We start from the raw sequence: 23,519 nt of genomic DNA, 5'->3' as shown, positions 1-23,519 counted from the left end.
AAGAAGATACAGGGGAGAAAATTATAAGGTTATAGAAGAGGCATGTGATTGTGGACATTGAATAAGCTCTAATTTCTTATTTCTGAAGTTAGTTTTCCCATATGCAAAATGAAAAGCAGAATGTCATTGGTACAACTATTGCTTTGCCTAACATGTCTCATTACTTCTCAGTCCATTATCTATTAAATGCTTACCTAAAGATGTCAAATTCAAATGCCTTCAGGTGCCAGGCAAGTTATCTAAATGTGTGGTGGGTCTCTAGATAACAAAATGCTCATGCAAGGAGCATCCAACTTCAATTTTTAAATTGTGTGGTCACTAAACAGAATAGACATTTGGGCCTGATATGGTCCAGAAGCTTCTGGTTCACCTCTTCTACACATTTTGAAATCAAACATAATCTGCACTACCATGGAGCTGAATGGGGAGGGATGTAGACAATATTTTCAACCTTGTAGAAAAGGAGGATATATCTATATTTTTAGGAAGAAGTAAAATTCTTTCCAAGGTGATTTCATAGTCTGCCAGAATATCAGAGTGGAATTTTCACTAGCAGCCAAAAATAATGATAATAATTTTTAAAAAGAAACTTTTTCTTCTACACAAATTATCTTGATCTTTATCCTTGGTGTTGCTTTGTTTTTTTATTTTTTATTTTATTTTTTTAAAGATTTTATTTATTTATTTGACAGACAGAGATCACAAGCAGGCAGAGAGGCAGGCAGAGAGAGAGGGGGAAGCAGACTCCCTGCTGAGCAGAGAGCCCGATGCGGGGCTTGATCCCAGGACCCTGGGATCATGACCTGAGCCGAAGGCAGAGGCTTTAACCCACTGAGCCACCCAGGCACCCTGCTTTGCTTTTTTAAACGAAGTTTATTTTCTAACTACAAAATAACACAAGCTCTTTGGAAAATACAGAAGAATAAGTTAGAAAATAACTCCTCAAAATGACACTACCAGTGAGCAACCTCTACTGGCATTTTAGATTATGCCTTAGATATCAGGTGGAATCATGGAACTGACATGCATCACATAGGTAACAGGTGAGCAGGAAAATAACTTAATTCTAAACATCTGAGAATCTATTAGAGTTTTAGAATCGATCAGAGAATTTCTCAGAGCTCTTAAAAACATTCTTAGGTGCCTCTCAAGTGTCTGGCTGAAGCCAGGTGTCTGAAGGACATGGCCCGATGAGGAGGAGTTATTATTGTTGAAATGGAACTTGGCTCTGAATCTACAACAGGACTATTGTACATATGACATTTACTTTGAGAACTGAATTCTGGATTGACAATAAACAAGAGCTTTTGAGTCCAGGACATAAAGAACCTTCACTTGGTTGCCAAGAAATTCAACATAGAAAACTTACTTACCAGTAATTCAACATAGAAAAGTACAATTTTTGATCTTAACATTGAATGCAGTCCTGATCATTTAGAGATGTGGATTTCTACAAGTTGATTGAAGAAATGACAAAGGCAACAAACAGAAGCACGTTTTTTAAAACACACAGAGATCACACATAGGCAGAGAGGCAGGCAGAGAGAGAGGAGGAAGCAGGCTCCCCGCTGAGCAGAGAGCCTGATGCAGGACTCGATCCCAGGACTCTGGGATCATGACCTGAGCCGAAGGCAGAGGCTTAACCCAGTGAGCCACCCAGGTGCCCCCAGAAGCACATTTTTAAATAAGGAACCTGCTATGTTTTTATTTAGTGCATGTGCTATCGGGGTACCCTTGGGTTCATCTATAGAATCGTAAGAGGGAGAAAGTTTGGGAAACAAGGAATTGAACAAGACAACAGTAATGATCAGGGATCTGGAGTGGAAAAAAAAAATCCCAGTATGTTCATTATTAATGGTAAACCCATCTGATATTGATATTTTTAAGAAAACTTAAAAGACTTCAAAATCTTTTGGTTGAAGTTGTTTTATTTCCTCCCACTGAATTTTTAAATTTGTATAATTTTCCTTTTAATAGTACTTGTAACCCCATGAAACTCTCCTGTAAATATGTGATGCACTTAAATGTCATCAGACAGTTTTAACAGTGCTTCCATCCACGTTCATATTCATTTCAAATTTGCTGATCTCATAAAAGCATGAACAATCAAGGAAGTTGAAGATGTGGTAGCTTTTAGAAACCAAGCAGCTATTTATTCAAACTAAGTATCACAAAGTGATCTTACTAAATAATGCCTTGCATCTCATAGTAATAGCAGTTCGTAAATACATGCTTACTAATTCATTGATTTCTTTTATTCATCAGTCATGTTTTCAGTACTTTCTGTACTAGAGTATACTGGATGATGGGATTCAGAAACACAGGCACTCTGCATGTCAAACATGGGCTTCACCTCCAGGAGTCCACAATTTAATTCCAGTCTTAAAGACTTAAAGTCTTAAAGAAGTACTTTTACCATGTATTAAGGAAATGGGGTGATTTGGCACCCAGAGGGCACAAAGAATCCAAGTGTCCCCTCCACTGCTAAGCCGTTAACATTTCCTTGGTTTGTGCTTCAGGTAGTGGTGAGTAAAGCTTCAAATAGTATCATGTCCTAAAGTTAAATCCTCCTACTCTTGAAATGCATGCACACACACACTGTCAGCCTGCTCTAAATTTTTGCTCTTGAATATCGCATACTCAGTACTAAAATGTTGTTTTTTGGAATTCACAGCTCCAATATGGAAATGTTTCTAGAGCTTGGGTCTAGAAGTGTCTGTCTTCCTTGAATTTCTGGAGTGGTAATAGTAATCACAGTGTGGACAAGGAACCAGAGTAATGCCCAATAGGGAGCTATGGCCCAAATTTGAAAGGGTACGAGATTTTATTAAATATGAAGGTTAAGGCGGTTGGAATCCTGTAGTTGCTACTAACAAGTTGTAGAGTTCCTGGAGGCCTGCAAGGAGTGCTCCATCCGAAATTACAAAGGTATGTATTTTTCTGCCAATTCTAGATAAGATGATTTTGAGGGTTCATATACTATGGCTAGAAAAATCTGATGGTTACATTCAAATATAGTGCATTATTTTTACCACCTAAGACTGCAGCAATTTGATCACACGGCTTTCTTTGGGGAAGACTTCCAAACCACTGTTTGGGGGAGAATCTCATCTTTTTCATGCTGAGCTGGTGGGAGTCCCTCCCACCTTATAAATGTTTATATGGAAAGATATATATATACCTCTCTATAAGAAAACTTAAGTTTTTAATTTTTTTCATTGGCTGCATTGCAAGAAGTCACTTGGCCCGGGTGGGCACGAAGAGTAACATTCCCCAAAGTACATGGCACCCACTCATCCGTCTCCTCTCCCACCTCTGGCAGCAATATTGGAAAATCAGTGCCACATTAAGGTACATTTGCAGCATGGTTCGACAGAGATGACAACGTTCTCATCAACAGATAGTGACAGACTGATTTCTATTCGTAAATTCCAAAGCTTTTTCTTGCTGAAATAAGTGATCAGCGTGTGGGTGTAACTGTCTACTACAGCTACCTAATTTTGTAAAGCACATAGTTAATTAAAAGGCACGATTCAAAAGCAGGGCCAGCCCTGTAAAAGTTCTAAACATAATCATCTGTTTCTTACAGACTTCAACCTGTGGGGTAAAAAGGCATTTGTTGCATTGCGGCCTGCTCATCTTTCATTCCAAAGGAATGGGCTTTTTTTTTCCTTTTTTTCATCAGGGGGCCGAAAGTGGTCGGGACCACCTATTTTGCCAAAGTCCTTTTTTTGTCTTGCCAAACTGACAGTCCTTTCAAAAATAACTATGTGGAAAGTTAAATGTTTAATTTTTATAATAATATTTTCTCTTTGTTTGTTTTTCCCAGTCATTTCATATCTATACTTAACATCCATCCAAAGGACTTACACAGGAAATGGAGACCCAGCTAAAACAAACTCACACCCTTTTGTATAGCAGCCTGTTCCTGTAAAATTAGCAGTTAAAAACGAAAACATGGAGCAAAACTTTTTCTCTCCCCCTAGGCTGCATGAGAAAATTCCTCCCTACATTTAAATGGAGTTTTTGCTGTTTTTATGATCTTAGTTTTCCTTATCGTGGCTTAACAAGTGTATGTAAGGTTTAACGATATTTGAAGATGCAAAGGAATCTCATAAATTATGAGCAATTTACAGGAAATGAAAGCTCAGCATTGTTTCTTCCTACACTTCTCCCAATAGGGGTGAACAGTTTCTTTACACCCCTGGATGCACTCTGCCTTGGCATGTCTGTATATGTCCATCTCCCTCAGGGCTGGACATAATAGTAACCTCATAATCTCACATAACAGGGCATTATGATCTGCAGTCGTGATTGTTTCCTGCATGTTGAATTTTAAAAGAATTTGGAATCTCATTCTTTTAGATATTCGTAACCGAGCAGTGAACTCTGACAATCAAGATTATTAATATGCTAATTATTCCCGGAATTGTGTATTTCATGTGATAGGACCATCCAAGAATGAAGAATCTGTCATCTGTTCTAGGGGAAATTTTGTTTTAACTTAGCTACATCTATGATTGTCCTTTTGCTTTTAAGAATATAACAAAAATTTTGCAATAAAGTAACAAGTTGGCCCATGGAACAATTATGACACAGCACCTAGAAAGACAGAATGGTACTTAAAACCAGTGAAATAATGTCAGTCTTCAATTAATAAACCAAAATTAAACTCCAAATCATTGCTTAGACTCAGACATTGTTTTTTTTTCTGTAGAAACAATATAATAAGTAGTGTTCATTTTAGTGTGTCAGACCACAAAAGTACCCACATTGACATCAATAAAATATTTTTTGTAAATATTCTTGTTTGTAATGAAAAGTAATTTTAAAACACAGTCATATACAAATAAGCATAAATATAAAAATATGATTTGCTAACAAGTTTCCTATAAAATAAGTAGAGAGAGCAGTTCTCATTTTACAACAGTGAGGGAGAGAAGCAAATCTTGAGGATATTCTTGAAAGGACTTTTTGGTACTTCCAAGTTTAAAGGTTGATTTGGCAAATACTGCTTAATCTTTCCTTTCTCTCGATACTTACATGTCTGTCCCGGTACTGTTCTCCCACATAATGACCGTGATTTTTATCGTCATTTTGAAGGGTCATAAATGGCACAAATGCAGACAAAGGATGAGGGGTGACAGTGGAGAAAATAGAGGTCGCATGGTCACTTCCTATGACTCCCAGCACTTGCAGTCAAGCAGACATACTCAGAGGAAGAGAGAAGAAAGCAGGAAGAAGTTTCTAGAAACAGTTGGCAAAAACTGAGAGAAAGAAGTGGGTGGGCTGAAAATGGAAAAGAGATTTCTTACAGAGGAAAAGACGAATTTGAGTCCTGAAAATTGGAGAACTGGGGAAGGCTTGGCATGGGGACGATCGCCTGAGAGGGAGAAAAGTTGGGAGAGGAAGACACATTAACTCAACTGATTCCCAAAGCAGACCACCAGTGGCTATGGAAAGCAGAGGCAACATGGTGATGTCTAGAGAAGGGTGGGGGAGATCCTCTGTCAAGGCAGAGTCTGTGGAGACTAGGGGTTCATATGGTCTGAAGATATATATTCTCAATTTAGAAATAACTATCCATTTTTGGAAATAACTTCATTGATGGGGATGCCTGGATGGCTCGGTGAGTTAAGCAAATCCAACTCTTGATTTTGACTCACGTCATGATCTCAGGGTGGTGAGACTGAACGCTGCCTCAGACTGTGCACTCAGCAGGTAGTCTGCTTGAGAGTCTCTCTTCCTCTTCCTCTGCCTCTTCCCCCCACTTGTGCATACACTCTCTCAAGTAAATAAATAAATCTTTAAAAAAAAAACTCCATTAGGGTATAATTTATATGCCTTAAAGCTCACCTGTTTTAAGAATGTAATTCAGTGATTTTCTGTAGATCTAACATGTTGTACAACCATTACTACCAAATGGTTTTAGAACTTTCTCTCCACTCCACTAAGGTCCCTCCTGCTCCTTTACAGTTTCTCTCTGTTCCCACTCCCAGCCTCAGGCAATCAGTAATCTGCTTTCTCTATATTTAGATCTGCCTTTTCTGGACATTTCATATAAATAGAATCATGGAACATGTGGTTTTCTGGGTCTGAATTATTTCATTTAGCCAGATGATTTTGACCGTTCATGTTGTAGCATGTATCAACATTTCTTTTTATTGTTAAATGGTTTTCCATTGCATGGATATATGCTTGAAGATAAACACGTTTTGTTTTTCCACTCATCAGTTAATGGGCATTTGAGTTTCTACTTTCTAGCTATTATGAGTAATGCTGCAAAGAACAGTTGTGTGCAAGCCTGTGTGTGGAAACCTGTATGTGTTTTAAGCAAAATGTGACTGAAAGATTCACTTGTTCACAGAAAACACAAATATCCAAGTCTGTTGTGTTCCACAAATCCAGGGAAAACCACTGCCTACAAACACTCTCCATACAGCGACCAGAGTGGATTTTTTAAAAGAGAAAATCAGATCTTGTCCCTCCCTTCTGCAGTGGCTTCCATCCCACTAAGAATAAAGCCTTACCTCCTTGCCATAGCCAGGACGGTGCTGCCTCAGCTGACCTCTGCGGACACATTTCCCTTCATCTTTTATTACTTCCCTCACTCTTGACTTCACCAGTGTTGATCTTGTTGTTCCTCAAACATAAGAGCTTCTGCTGGCCTTCCAAGTTCTTACATCAACTACTCCCCTTGCCTAGAATGTTCTTCCCTGGTCTTCATTTGGCTTGTCCCTTCTCATTCAGGTTTCTCCTCAAATGTCACACATGTAGAAAAGTCTTTTATGATTTATGACCCTAGCTGAAATAGCAACCATGTTTCTCTCACTGTTAGCTTCTGCCGTTTCATTTTCTACCAGCACCTATATCTCAATAAACTAAAATTACCTTACTCATTGCTTGTTGACGATCTCCCAACCAGAATGTAAGTAATGAAGGATAGTGGGAAGAAAGGGAGGCAGGGGCAAGGGCCACTGCCCCTCCCCCACTACCCTTAACCCCCCCACCCCCCAACCCTCTGCCAACAAGCCCATAAAGATCCCTAGACTTAGAAACTCTGATGGCAACCCTCTCTGGTCCCCTCCCTCTTTGGAGCTCTGAACTAAGCTCAGTAAACCTTACTTTGCTGCCCACCACTGTTGGTCTGTCCTACCTCTCCATTCTTGGAAGTGGTAGGACCAAGAATGGCAGGCACCAAAGGAAAAGAAATCCTGCAACTTAAGCTCAGTGAAGCAGGTACTTTATCTTGCTCTGTAATGTATCTCCAGCACATAGCATGTGGCAAATGTTCATTAAATTTGTTGACTTAATGCATAAACAAGAAGCAAAATTGGACCCTCTTTCACACCTTCTCTTTCACACACTCTCTACAGTTTCTGAGAAGTCTGTTAGATCATGCTATGAATTTAGTTTGTGAGTTTCTAAACCAATGGACTGAAGCTCAAATACTGGCAAACCTTGTACATACCATACTGGTCTTCACTCATGTTTGTTTTAGGCAGCAGATACTCTAGAGCCCCACTCCCATTCCTGTGGCCCATCTCTGCTTTCAGCTGCTGAGTATTCAGGTTCACCTTCTGTTGATAAGGTCCCAACTCAAGCAGGTATGATCAGAATTTTTCTGCTTTCTGTCTTGGGCCTCTCCCATGCCCTGGAGCAAATGGGCCTATGTATAAACATAGGTATGTTTATACATATGTATAAATGTGCCCATAAGCAGCCCTGAAGGTAGCGGTGTTAGTACTCCCCAGGGCAAATGTCAGCCATTAACCAATGGGGGAGCCATACTTCATCCTCACTTGCCTAGGATAGAAAGTTCTGAAAATGGGTGCCTGGGTGGCTCTTAGCAGCGATTGCCATTTTGTTATATTCTAACCTATGGAAAGCTTAAATTGGACATTAAGTCTGTCTCAGCTGAGCTAAATGATGTACAAGGAAAAGTCATGTGCCCATATATGGGACAAAGCATCGAAAGCAGGGCATGAGGTCTTTGTTCCCAAAGCCACCAGGTGATATAGTCATTAAAATAATCCCCAAGGACTGTATTCAGAGCTAAGGGTTGGAACTATAAAGGACAACCTCCCCTACCATGAAGACCACCCTCACTGACCAATTTGAAACATCTGGGTCTTATTTCATTAAGGAAGGCATGAATGTATTACAGCAGTTACACAAGAACATGAGATTATACATCAGAAGTGAATAAAAATATTAATCTCCCAAATAGAAAAAGAAACACATCCAACTTCTTGTAATCTAACAGATCTCTGAAGACGTCCCACTATACTTTCATCCTTGGGGCACAGATGGCAGTGAGCTAGGCCAGTACAGAGGAAAGGAAACAAAGCATAGATGGATTGACAGAAGAGAGCATCAGGGATTTTTGCTGGCAGGCAGGGAGAGAAATCATGAGAAAGGAAGTTCTACTAAGCTTGAAATTTGTCTCTTTTGGATGCCGGGCCATCCTTTGTGCCAAGAAGCATGCCCAGCATACAGTAAGCCAAAATGTGAGGCTGGGACTATTTAAATTCTTCTTGCCTCTGATTAGCATTGGCCTGAAGAAACAGGCGCACAAAGATTGTGAAGGTGGGAATCACGTGACCTCAACTGTTGCGATGACATGGAAGGAAAGCAGAGAACTCTAAGCAGGCTAATTGGAAAAAAAAAATGCTGAAATTGCTACATTCATGTACGAACAAGGATAGACTGATGATAAATTTTAAAAGTCTCTGTGAGAATTAAAGTTCTTCCCATTTGCTCCTCTGGAACAGAAACAAGTAAAGGTTAGCACCACAACCTGTATTAAGGTATTGCTTTTCTTTGCCGTTTCCAAACTTCCTATTTAATTTTCACTTAGTCCATTATTAATACATTTTTTTAAAATTTCCGTGCTTTCAAAGAGAAATGTTTTCCTCCTTAATCATTTGTACCAGCTGGAGACTGATCCAGACAATTCTACTGGTAGGTGGAGGAACATTTGCCTTTCCTAACTTTTAAAAACATCAAAAAGTAAAACTTAAAAGGAGACACTCAACTCTGAAAACAATGTTACTGTTGCAAAAATCCTTTTCTTTTGGACCAACATCTCACAGATCATTTGATCCAGAAGATCTATATTGGCCAAGTTGCAAACATTTCTCTTACAAACAATAGAGATGGACTCTGCCTGGTTTGGGCAGAGAAAGGATTTATTGACAGGATATTGGTTAGCCCAAAAACTGTCCAGGAGAGCAGTCCAGCTCAGAAGCCATGCAGACAGGGATACAACTAAAATCTGACTACCAAAGTAGTTCTGCGAGGACATGGCTGTTTTTGCTACTGAGCGTCAGGTATCACAGCCTGCGCGGTTAACACTGTTGGTACCACACACTATATACTCCCATAGAGGCAATGCTGTCCTTGGAAACTAGATGTGGTTGCTATAACCAACACATGCACAAGTGCAGCCCTCTCCCTCCTGATTCATAAGGCTACCTCCCAACTCAAAGTGAGGCAGATGAAAGAATTACCTTTTATTTTAATAGACAAAGAAACTCACGCAGAACTAATCCCACAGCAGACTTCCTTTAGTGTCTCCTTGGCCAAAATTGTTCATATGGCCCCTTCAAAGCCAACCACTCATAAGGAGAATAGAGAACTGTAATTGGCTTAATTAACTGATTCACCTGCTGGGGTGGAGACGTGACCAGCCTTGGGGTACAAAGTCACATGAGGGTCCATAGGTACCTGTACAAAACTGAAGTATTGCTCACAAGAAAGAATGAATATTGGGTTGTCAGCTGATGTGAGGGGCATGTATATGGAGCCCAAATATCTTCATACATGGGCCCATTTTATGAGACCTACCTACATGCTTCTTCCCAAGCTTCCTTGTCACCAGACCTCTGGTCTTCTTATTTCTTTTCATGTCCATGTCAGTCGGACTAAACCATGTGTTACTGTCTATTAATTCCTGCCTCTTTCCAGGAAAAGGGAAAGATGTTATACCATTCAAAGTTCTACCTGCTGGGAGAATTTTCCACCTTCACTTCAGTGAGACTGAGTAGGACTCAGCATTCCTTTTGAAATGTCGCCAGCTCATTATGCAAAGCCGTCTGTAAACTATGCTTTCTTTTTCTTCAGAACTGTTCATGATGTTGTAAGTGTTGGTTGGTGGAGAGGGGGTAGTGTGGCATGAGTAGGCATAGCAGGAAGACATCAGCATATGAAACTTGACCTTTCAGGACCTGTTCCGATGAACTCACCTACTATTTCCACTTGGAGATGTTTGACTTTGTAGCTGAGTAGATCAGATACCACTCAGTTCATGACAGCTAGCTTATATTTCATAATTACCTGGTTTCTATGAGGACCCAATAGAAAGCCAAGTACTATTCCTCCAAAGAAGAATGGTTATTCACCGAAGGAGGTATAACTTTGTCCTAAAACCAAGATGTTTCTGCTGTGAATCTTGTATTAAGTCTTTCCACACCACAGACTTGAATTGGTTTTTGAGTGCCACTAATGTCACCGGGTCCTACAAAGCCATATGGAAAAGCTGCATCCTGGACCACGTGCAGAGTTTTTCTTTGGACCCTACTCAAAGCAGTCAGCCTTTCAGGCATCTCAGGAAAGAGCGCTGAAGGGCACACAAAATGTCATATATGTTGCTTCTGAAATCTAAAAAGTACCATCAATCACACTTTCTTTTTCTAGATGTAGGAAACAAATTGTCCTTGACATTGGAGAGGATAAACTCACATGCCACACAAAACAGATCCCAAGAAACTTCATTGTATTAACATATGATTTATTTCCCACTTTCTGGCCTGCCTAGTTTTAATCTAAAACACAGCCACTTTCTGTTCTCTGGAGCTCTTCAGCCAATTTTCACCCATATAGCCCTGGGGATGGTTAGAGAAACTAGCTCATTTTTAAAAAATATATTATTTATTTATTTATGACTGAGAGAGAGAGAGAAAAAAAGAACAAGAGGGAGGAGCAGAGAGAGAGGGACAAGCAGGCTCCATGAGGATGGAGCCTGACAAGGGGTGGATCCCAAAATTCCGAGATCATGACCTGAGCGGAAATCAAGAGTAGGACCTTAACTGACTGAACCACTCAGGGCCCCGACAGCCTAATTTAAAAAAAAAAAAAGATTTTATTTATTTTTTTTGACAGATAGAGATCACAAGTAGGCAGAGAGGCAGGCAGAGAGAGAGGGGGAAGCAGGCTCTCTGCTGAGCAAAGAGCCCAATACGAGGCTCGATCCCAGGACCCTGAGATCATGACCTGAGCCGAAGGCAGAGGCTTAACCTACTGAGCCACCCAGGCACCCGCCGACAGCATAATTTTTAAAGACTCATTTATGGCACAGAGAATAGTGAATTAAGATAATCTTGAGATGAAAATATATTTCTGCCCTTTTAGATTAAATCAAACTCCTTCTGGCATTCTCTGTTTATTAGATGAGAGAAGAAGTCTTGTCCAGATAAATGCTGCAGTTAGTGTGCCACAGTGTATGTTGATTTCGGCTGTTAAGCACTACACATGGAAGATCATATATATTTGTAGTTACTACTTCATTTAGCCTATAGTAATCCCCTGTGATTCTCAAAACTCTTCCCTCTTGTTTTTAAGTAAACTCTATGCCCAACATGGGGCTTGAATTCCCAACCTTGAGATCAAGAGTTGCATGCTCTACCAACTAAGCCAGTCAGGCATCCCAAATTTCTTCCATCTTTTGCCCTGGCAAAAAGTGGGGCTATGATAGGAAACACAGTGGCCTCCACTCAACAATTTTCTCAGGGAGGCAGTTAAAAAATGCGATAATTTTTTTTTTTAATTGCGGTATAACAGAATACTTCTTGACTTACTCTTCTGGCTAGAAGGTTGAGCTCCTGAGATTTCGCTAAGCCATTCCTACCATTATAATTTTGGTGACTTCTATTCAGCAGATCAGGAGTGGGTGTCAGAATGCTGCCATTCACTGAAGTCATCTATCCCAGTAATATACCCAGAAACTGAAGAAGCAATCATGGCAAGAGTTCAGGGCTCCTTTGGAAAGCCCATCAGTTAGTGTTCAGTGCACTGCTCTGGGGAAAGGAGAGGAGTTTCAACACAGGGCATTAGGTGCTTACAAAATAACTGGAAAGACTGGATAGACAGGTGTCAGAAGGCCACCACCAGAACTACTGAGTTCAAGAACACAATACCAGACCTGCAACCATGAACTCTGGAGTATTTTCCATTACACAAATGAATGAAAGCACCAAGCTGCCATCTCTTTTGATCCCTGTAACTCTCTTGCATATGAAAAACTTGCAGAGATTTTTGAGAGTTGTATCATTTTGAACATCATGCCAGCTCTACTGTTACTATTATGGTCAGCATGCCCACCTTGGCTTCGGCAGTTAAGTGTCACTATTCGGCCTCTTCCATCTTAGCATCCCTATTTGCAATCAGGAGTGCTTTTCAAACACAGAGTATTTTCCTCTTACTCCAGCGTATGAAAAAGAGCCACCAAAATGCTTTTTAGGTACTGGGTCTTGTTACACCCATACAATTTTCAAGACCCTGGTATAGGAAATATTTTCTGGCCATTTCTTCCTCTTCCTAGAAAAAGGAAACAGGGAATAGGTGAGCAGTTCTCATGTGACCATCTACCCCAGTATTTATATGTCCATTAACTTTTGGATTGCTTCCCTTATAACAAGAAAATTTCAGTATTGCAGGTTCATTTAGAATGGGCTACTGCTGAGCATAACTCAAGAGATAATTTGGCAAATAATTTAGACAACCTCCAAATGTGTGAGCTAGCACATTAAATCCAGAATCTCTAATAACTGCATCCCTATTGGTAAATTCTATCTGATCTGTAATTGTGTTCTTCCTTTCTTGATCTAGTACACTCTGAATCCATTTCCACACTTTCTCTCCATATATTCTGCCAACATAAATGAACAGTCTTTCCATTCCTTGGGTGGGTGTGTTTTCTGTTCCTGTATTTGTTTTATAATGGATCTCGTGAGGCATATAGAGATCTGACTCTGCTTATAGTTCTGGTGGTTTTGAGGGGCAATGAAGTGGAGTGGAGAAGAACTGACTTCCCTTGTAAACCATTCCATAGGCTCTCTGATGTGAGATCGCTGAGGACACTTCAGGCTATACAGGAACAGCATCATCAGATTGGAAGGATTCTTTTGCCTACAGGAAAAAAACATCCTATGTGAAACTGGCCTAAAGGGTCAGAATGTTTATTACACAACACAAGAATTCCAGAGGGAAGGTGAGCTTCAGGAGCCTTTTGTATTAGCTTTGTCCTTAGGTGAGCACCCCTCACGGTTTTTAAGTGGCCACCAGACCACAATGTTCTCTTGTTTATGTTCAGTAGAAGAGAGACACCCCCCACCCCTGCCATCCAGAGTGATTTGCATTCTCTGCCTCAATAATGGTCACCATGGAAATGGCATGACAGGATAGCATTCAATATTGGGAACCCAATATTGAATGCTATCCTGTCATTAGGAAGGGGAAAGGAATTAGGAAGGGGAAAGTCATTAGGAAGGGGAAAGGAATTAACATGATGACTCAGTCTAATTAGTTTAACTCTGTAGATGAGGATAGGTTGAACACCTGAATAAAACTGAGGCTTCCATTAGAGAGGTTCATATGGTGTAACATCTACAGATATGGACAGCTATAGAGGATGAGAAATGTTTTCTTTCCCTCAGTAGTCAGAGAAGAATACAAGTATTATACTATTTAAAGCTAATGCTCAATCTTGGAAATAAAGGCTTTTTTTTTCTTTATATTTACTCTCCATGGATAGGTTTGCTTTGGCATAATGGGGCTTTTACTTTCTAGTGGAAATTCCATGTCTTTGATGTCATTTTCTAGTTATACCTAATAATATGCAGGCCTACCAAATCACTACCTCTTATTTACCTAAATAAAAAATGTTAATGCAATTTCAGTTACAAAGTTGTTTCAAGGAAGTAAGTGGTGGTAGAGGGGACTAATATGGGCATTGCTCTAAGTATTCCTCTTGATATATTTACACTTTCTAAAACTAGCTGACATTTTCCAAGTGTGCTGGATTAAAAATGGTCACAAAATTTTTTATAGCTCTTTTCGTCACGAGATGGCTCTGGGCTGGACTTATGCATTAGTCTGCTAAGGCTGCTATAACAAAACACCACAGACTGAATGGCTTAAACAACAGATTTATTTTCTCCCAGTTCTGGAAGCTGGAAGTCCCACATCAAAGTTTTGGCAGGACTGGTATCAGGTGAGACCACTTTCCATGGCTTGTAGGAAGCCACCTTCTCACTGTGGCCTTTTCTCTGTGCCTGCCTATCCCTGCTGTTGCTTCCTCTTCTTATAAGGGCACTAGTCGTTCTTATAAGGGCACTAGTCGTATTGGAGGAGGGCCCCACCCTTATCACCTTATTTACACTTAATTACTTTCTTAAAGGCCCTATCTCCAAATATAGTCACATTGAGGGTTAGGGCTTCAACAAAAATTTTGGAGGAACACAACTCAGTCTGCTACACCTTGCAACTTGCCTTAACCAACAGGATGCTGCAGAAGTGAAGACATGACACCTGGGACTTCTAATATGGCCTCGGGAAGCCTTGGCAGCTTCAACTCTTGCCTTCTTTGGAACCTCAACAAGACATGCAGAAGGCTGAGCTGGCCAGCTGGAGAAGCTCTTTGGGGAACTGATGCACCTTGGTTATGAATCCCAGCTAAGCGCCCAATGATTACTATGGCAAGAAAGCTCAGCTGACACCACGTGGAGCAGAGATGAGTTGTCCCGACAGCAACCTGAACAAACTGCTGGTCCAAGGATTGTGTACTAATAAATGGTGTTATTTTTTTTTATTTTTTTTTTTAAAGATTTTTATTTATTTATTTATTTGACAGACAGAGATCACAAGTAGGCAGAGAAGCAGACAGAGAGAGAGGAGGAAGCAGGTTCCCTGCTGAGCAGAGTGCCCGATGCGGGGCTCGATCCCAGAACCCTGGGGTCATGACCTGAGCTGAAGGCAGAGGCTTAACCCACTGAGCCACCCAGGCGTCCCATAAATGGTGTTATTTTAAGCCACTAAGTTTTCAGGTGGTTCTTAGGCATTAATAGATAACTGATACACCAAACCTTTTAGGACTTTTTGTTTTTTTTTTTTTAACTTATTTATTTGACAGAGAGATCACAAGCAGGCAGAGCAGCAGGCAGAGAGAGAGGGGGAAGCAGGCTCCCAGCTGAGCAGAGAGCCTGATGCAGGGCTCGATCCCAGGACCCTGAGATCATGACCTGAGCTGAAGGCAGAGGCTTAACCCACTGAGCCACCCAAGCACCCTGCCTTTTAGGATTTTCATTGCTTATTCGTATTCCATCCTTTAACTGTCAGTTTAGTGAGATTTGGGAAAGAAGCAGACTGAAAAGTGTATTCCCATATAGCCACACTTAATTAGAAATCAAGAAACTAGATGTTATAGATAAGAAGAGTGATTTTAAAAGAGGAATAACTTAAAAACTTAGTCCTATTTTATATGCAGATAATAACATTTGGAATTGATAATAAAACTTGGTGAGATAAGTAATGGGAGTTAATAACATAAGTAATTCCCTGCATCCCTGTAAAATATGATGGGACAGCCCAGAGCAGGGAGTGGAAAAATGCCATCCCACTTTTGTTTACTGCAAACACCTAATAAGCCTCTACTACATGTTATCTTCTAAGTTATGCCCTGTGGTTGGTAGGTAGGTAGGCTGTAGGAAGGGTGGGGAAATGAATTAATAAGCAAAACAAAACTCTTAAGTAAAATTTTAAAAACATATTTTGTTTCATGTTTATTTCATCTTCCTTAGTATGTATATCATATTCTAATGAGCCACGTGTCATTAGATAATTTTTGTGTATTCTTTACAAATAAAAATGTACATCTATTGGGAGGAAATGCTCATAATATATTGGCTTACATGTGTAGATGATGGAAATTGTGTAGGATTAGCTAGGAAGCATGGCTGCCCTTTTAAGAAAAAAACATAGAAGACAAGTTTACCTGCCCTGTAATACAGACAAACATCGACGCCTACAAGATGTCACGGAACTGTCATGACAAAGGCCCTGGGACCACATCGACACCTACTTACCCCAGTAGATATTTATTGGTTATGCTCTGGGTTATGACACTGTCATAAGCTTTTGGAGGAATCAAAGATGGAATTAAGAGTTTTCTTGCCCGATCTCAAGTTCCTGCCCTTCCCTTGCAGTTGCCTTTTTGGCTCAGGACTGATACAGTGGTCTAAAAACCTGAAAGTTATTGTAGAGGTCTTGAAGGGCCCAACCTAGTGTAGCATTGTTGCCATAACAACCCTGGAGCTCCTTTACCTTCCAGCTCATCTTTTTTTTTTTTTTTTTTAAGATTTTATTTATTAAACAGAGAGAGAGATTGAGATCACAAGTAGGCAGAGAGGCAATCAGAAAGAGGGGGAAGCAGGCTCCCCTCTGAGCAGAGAGCCTGATGTGGGGCTCGATCCCAGGACCCTGAGACCATGACCTGAGCTGAAGGCAGAGGCTCAACCCACTGAGCCACCCAGGCGCCCCCCTCCTCACCAGGTCATCTTCTAAGTCGCCTACTCAGACAGCACGGTCTGAACTCTGTTCCGGGCACCTTGTCCTATCAGCCCTGCTTGGCCTCAGCAGCAGGAAAGAGGTGCGACTGGCAGGGTGAGTTCATTCCACGAGGGGATTTTATCCCACCGGTTAGTGGCCTACCCGCTTTCACTGCAGGTGCTTTCTTAATCCTTCTCACTAGTCCCATCTTCTCAGTTACTTATTTTCAGTTACTTATTTTCTCTAAATTATTCATTGTCTTCCGGTTTTTATTTATTCATTTATTTTTACACACCCACCATGAGGCTCAAACCCACAACCCTGAGATCAAGAGTCCCAGTCTCCTCTGACTGAGCCAGCCAGGTGCTCCTTACAGCATAGCTTTTATTTTTATTTCTTGATTTATCTATGAAGGTTTAATTTATTTGAGAGAGTGAGCGAGTGGGAGGGAGATGGAGAGAGAATCTGAAGTCAACCCCGCATTACACAGAGCCTGATGTGGGGCTGGATCCCATGATCATGAGACCATGACCTGAGCCAAATGGACGAGTGGGAGGCTTAACTGACTGCGCCACGCAGGCACCCCGTCTTCTGATTTTTAAGTAACCACCACATCCATTCTCATGCTTTTCCTTTACTTTGCATTCCCCTCCTAGCCTGCCTGCACCACACGTCGGCTTCCCTCCCTTCGTGTCTCCCCATTCATTTATTCCATGCTGTCCTAGTCACTCTCCTTTGTTCAATTCAGAACATCAGCCAGAGGCTTCCTGTTGCTAAGCAACAACATCACCCACACACACCCTTTGCCACTCTTGGCTCATTTCTTCTGCTGTTTTTATAAGCCTCTGGGTCAAATGGTCTCTGAAAGAAAATGAAAGATTCTCTGTCTTCTCTTCATACCGAGGAGATGCACACCACCCTGCCTCCGCCCCTCTTATTATATTGTGACTTCTTGTTTTATCTGGTCATTCTGAAAGTCACAAAATATCCCTTTCAGCTGGGACAATTAATAGATGGGCAGAAAGGATGTAATTTCTGCTAAAGGAACAAAGAAGGAGAAAATGCTTCAAGTTTAGTTGCAGGGCATGGCACAGCCTCATTGAGGGCTTTTGCCTAGACCTCTGAATCAAATCCAGGTTTTAAGAGGTTTCCATTAGGATCTAGCAAGCAACCTAGCAGGTCCTTCATACAGACTTTTGTTGAGTTTTGCAGACGCTACTAATGGCATGTTGACTGGGTTTGCACAAAATAAAAGATAAAGACAATACAAGACTCATTATGTAGTTTCCCGAATCTCACTCCTCTTCCAGACATCAATCCGACATGATGCTTGTACCAAAGGCATAACCCAAGCTGTGTTGGCCCTTCTTACAACACGCTCTAATGAGATTCTTAATCTTCTGCCACATTTTAATAGTTTAATCGTAATGGTGACTATACGTCCAAACACTAGGAGAGAATATCAGAGATACCAGGACCTTGAAAAAAAAAAACTCCTTTTCACCCCTGCAATGCCTTAAATAATTTCCCTCCTTGGTGTGAATTCTTTCTCTCTCCTTGGGCATTTATGTAATGCCTGGAGGCCTTCCCTGATAACCCTGTCCCTCACCGTTGTTCTCAACTCTTTGCCCGCAGTCAACACTGAACTCCTGGGAGGGTACGGGGGCCAGATTTTCTTGCTGTGTCCTAGCTCCTAGGGTACTACTCTCCATGAGGAAAGGACTCAGATCCTGCATGCAGTGTTTATTTGATAAATTGCTTTAAATTTAATGATAGAACACAGATGCTCTGACGAGGCAGTTGTTTTTAGTTTCATCTTTTAAGAGGAGAAGGAGTAATAGTTTCTTGGCATTAAAGCTCAAGTTCATCAGCAATCAGTGTACCAGAAATGAAGTTTATGTGTCCCTGTCATTAACCAGATTTGCAGACTGAGCATTTCAGTAGAAAACATTTTTAAGAGCCTTATTTGTCAGGATCCATTGATATTCCAAAAGTGAAATCCCCATGAGACTAAAATCCACTCCAAGGTATTCTAAGAATGCCTGGCCATTCTTAGAACTGGAATTGGCAAGTTACGACAATTTTCCTTCTAGAAGTGAGCCCTTTTGAGATGATGTTATGTCTTCTGAGAGGTTCAGTAAAGTTTAATATGATTTCAGTTTTTATCTTCGAGTAATATCAACTAATGAAACATGTATTTGAATTTCCTGGAATTTTTGTTTTATGTACTGCTTGCATTAAACAACTGAAAATTATATGCAATTTTCACTGCTTTTCAGTATTTACTCCTCCACTATGTCTTCTCTCCAAACTGAGATATCAGTCAACATCCCCTGATCATAATTAAATTTTTTCCCCACATTTCTATGTATTCAATTCCTTTATCCCCTTCTATCCCACCCCATCAACGTGGTTTCAAGTCCCACAGTCCTTGCTGTCATTGAAAACTGTGGCACTTTCCTCCATAAACAGATGTAATCTCCACCTGGAACACAGACATTGTGATACAGCCAGCATCCTGGGGGCCTCTCATTGTTTCTGACCTCTCAAAGCTAATGACCTCTCTGTTCATTCAGCCCCATACAACCTCCGCCACACCCTCAGCCCACAACCTGCGACTACTTAAACTCCAAAACCTTTAAGAGAGAATCTCCCTCTCCAACCACCATCTCCTCCACTTCCAGCTCTCAGTCAGCCGGTCTTCACACACGCCATCAGAACTGTTTCAGGACTTCACACCATCTTCGTCCTGTTTGTCCCTACTATCTCCTCCTTTCTTCACTCCTTCCCTACCCAGCAGAGATCCCATGTTCCATCTTTAAACACTCTCTCCAGTATCTCATCTCCCTTGCTCCTTATTAGCCTGGCAAATTCTCAACCCCCAATGACATCATCCTCCTGTTTCCCTCTGTGTACCTGGAGAAATAACATGGCTTGACCATGGGTGCTAGACCAACTCCACATCATCAAGAGAGTGCTGGTTCCCCAAAGCTGCCCAGCAACCCTCGCCACATCGCTCCTCATCTACCTGTTATAAAGCATCATTCATTCACTCATTTGCTCAATTGCCTACATATTTTTTAAAGATTTTATTTATTTATCTGACAGACAGAAATCACAAGTAGGCAGAGAGGCAAGTAGAGAGAGAGAAGAGGGAGCAGGCTCCCTGCTGAGCAGAGAGCCCGATGCAGGGCTCGATCCCAGGACCCTGGGATCATGACCTGAGCCAAAGGCAGAGACTTTAATCCACGGAGACACCCAGGCGCCCCAATTGCCTACATATTTACTGAGTGCCCACTGTAGTGGGGTGCTGGGTCTCGAGACCAAAACAGACAAGGTCTCACCCTCAGAGAGCTAAAGATCTAGCCTGGAAGACTGAAATTGAAACAAGTCCAGAGAAGTTAATTATTTGGAGGCTAATGTCTGAGAAAACTAGAGAATGTATGAAATATTTACTCTGGTGAGTGGGAGGGATGATGACTAGGGAAACACAGGAGAGCCACTGGACAGCTGTGAGGGACCACAGCCTGATGACCCAGAGTTGAAACTGTGCCCATGGTTGGGTCATGTGATTTCTCCAGGAGCCCTCTCTAGCCATGGGGCGTGGGTGCACACAGAGAAACATACAGATGAACTCACTCGAGGTTGGGCATTTGCCAGGCTGATGAGATACTAGAGAGAAACCCTATAGACAAGATAATATCTCAGATTAAAAAGTACTAATGGACTTGTAGTCTTTTGATAATTATTTCTTTTCTAAACAGATAGTAAAAGTACAACTACTACCATACAACTCTCCAGAAAATTACTCAACAATTAAAGGGCATCCTGGTATTCCGAAAAGTTGTCCTCTCCTTGGATATTGTTCCGAGAGATAAATAAAATACTGATTTTTGCTAACTATGAGTTACTTTCTTTTTTCATTTTTAACATTATTCAAATACAAAAAAAATGAAAAAATCATCATTTAAAAAAATTCAAACATTATAGAAGTACTCAGGATAAAAGTGAACTCTCCTGGCATCCCACTTCCCCTTTCCTACTCTCTGTCTCTACACTAATGCCCTGTTAAGAATTTGATGTGTGGGGGTACCTGGGTGGCTCAGTCAGTTAAGCAGCTGCCTTTGGCTCAGGTCATGATCCCAGGGATTGAGCCCCACGTTGGGCTCCCTGCTTAGCAGGGAGTTTGCTACATCCTCTCCCTTTGCCTCTCCCTTGGCTTATGCTCTCTCTCTCTGTTAAATAAATAAACAAAATCTTAAAAAAAAAAAAAGAATTTGATGTGTGCCCATACGGTGCTCACTTCTATGGGCTTACACACAAAAAGATGTTTGCAGGCAGATACACACCTGCATGCGGAAGCTGCATAGGTAAATCATCTTTTTGAGAAGGCAAGAGATAACCATGAGACAAGTGTGTCTTCCTTCATTTTTATAAAGTTTTATCCATTTCTTTGAGAGAGAGAGAGAGAAAGAGAGAAAGCATGTGTATGCCCAAGTTGGGGGACGGGCAGAAGGAGAGAAGCATAAGCAGACCCCCTACTGAGAGCAGAGCCATGACCTGAGCCGGAAACCAAGAGTCCGACACTTAACCCGCTGAGCCACCCAGGCGCCCCTGTGTTTTCCTTTAAGTAGGAGTAAAACTTTATTGCCTATGAAGCAAAGCACTTGGACCTAAAGTTAAACTGCTTTTGATAAACTGATAAGAAAGCTAAATGATACAGACTACTAATGATCCAGGGAACAAAACACAGAACTCACTTGCTAACTCATTTGATTGAGATGATGATCTCAAGTAAAATTAAATTTTGTGATACACTTTTATCACAAATTTTATCTAGGTTATATGTATGACAGAGAGGATCTATAAAGACAGATAAGGACTCTATTAAATGTTTTCAGTACAAACACAGAATTTGCCCATCCGAAGTGTAAGCTATCTTTAGCTATCAGTATCAGAGTTTGTGAAACTGGTTTCAATAATATAGAAAGTCCCAACATACAGCAATAGAGGATTGATAATTAATTATGCCTCTTGTTAGTCACTTCAGAACTAACTGAACCCTCAGGGAATGGATTCAGTGAATTTTAGTTCTTTTTTTCTTTCTTTGAAAGTACTAGTCATATATGTTGAACTAGTCATATATCTCCCACATTATAAAAAGTCAGTGTATCTTTTGGAATGTGACCTAGCTTTTACAATTGCTGTCTGCTTATTGCAGTGTGATCAAATAACAACTTCTCATCGTTTCTAAGATTAAGGACAAACAGTTTCTGCCACAACGTGCCTTTATAAATATATAATTTAGGATAGTACTATGCAATTCCTCTTCTACAACTTTCTTTTTTTTCATTTAACATTATGCTGAAATCTTTTATGTGGTACATGTAGATTGACCTCATTCTTTTTAACTCTTCATCCTCTTCCATAATAAGAAAATACCATAATTCATCAAACTACTTTCTTTTCATTAAACTTTAGATTTTGTTGCTACAAACAATGTTCTAATGTTTGTAGATGTGATGATCATGCATTTATCATGTAAATGGGATGCTTATGCATGTATTTTTGTTTATATATTTAAATATTTCTGTATGATACATACTTACACTTGGAATTTTTAGTTAAAAAGAGATTTATACTTATTTTTATACATATTGATATAAAAGCAACTTCTATGCAGCAAAATGGGCAAAGTACATAAAAAGTTAACTCACAGAGCAGCAAATCTAAATTACAAACAAACACATATAAAGGTACTCAAACTGATTAATAGCCAGGAAAATAAAAATTTTACCATTTAACTGGCAAACATTTAAAAGACCAATAAAACCTATTACTGGTGGAAATATGGGAGAAAGCTGCTTCAGCTTCTTTTGGAAAACAATTTAGCAGCATCTATTAAAATTAAAACTATATCGGGACTTCAACCAACAAACTCACTTTTGGAATCCAATGCCATAAAAATCAAAGTCCAACAGGTCAGAATATATAAACAAAGATGTTTGGGACTACATTCATTTCTTCCTACAAGACACAGGCCCTTCCCTGAAGGTACTCACAGACTCTGGCGGGGGAGTGGGGGGAAGAGGGGGGTCGGAGGTACAGATAAGTGTACAAGCAATCGGAATTCTTGGAAGAGGTGCTAGGAAATCAGTCCAGACCTGGGATGGAGGGCTGCAAAAAACTCATTGAAGTCAACTTTGCGTGACTTTTTACGATACAGCATGGTTCTGAGACCCTGTGTGTTCCAGGACCACTGAATCGAGGAGAGATAACGGGACACTGGGAAAACACTACCCATAAACTTGCCATAAAACAAGACTGTGTTAATAAAAGTCACAGGTAATCTATTTTTTCAACGGCAGTGGAGACAAAACATGAGGTACATATTGAAAAAAGAATTCGGTTTTGGGGAAGAGAATCCACAGTCTATAATTAAGTGGTAGCCAAGATTGCTGTTTTCTTCAAGTGCCGGGTACAGAGTACACACTCCTGAAAGGTGTTTGTGGGAAGAGCACGTAAAAAAGGTTTAGATCAGATAAGACTTTCTCTTGAATAGGCTTTTCCTCCCTCCCTCCCTTCCTTCCTTCCATCCTTCCATTCTTTTCCCCGTTTTCCAAAAAAAGGAAAGGCTCTAGTCCAAGTGGGCTTCTAATCCTATGAACCTCACTTTGACCCTGTTATTTCACCACATAACCATGAGGCAAAATCATCAGCTCTTACATCATGAGCTTTAAATGCCAAAAGAATGCCGACCGATTTTAAAGGCATAAATGTTGATATAGAAGAAAAAAGAATGTTTAACATTAAAAACAAACAAATAAAACAGACAGTTCATTAGAGACTGGTAATCTGTGACAACGGAGATTGCGTAAATAATGGATTTCAGGAAGGGGCTCCCAGCCTCTGGA

The sequence above is a fragment of the Meles meles genome, chromosome 5 (assembly GCF_922984935.1).
Source record: "Meles meles chromosome 5, mMelMel3.1 paternal haplotype, whole genome shotgun sequence".
Lineage (NCBI taxonomy): Eukaryota > Metazoa > Chordata > Mammalia > Carnivora > Mustelidae > Meles > Meles meles.
Note: the sequence above shows the minus strand (reverse complement) of the source record.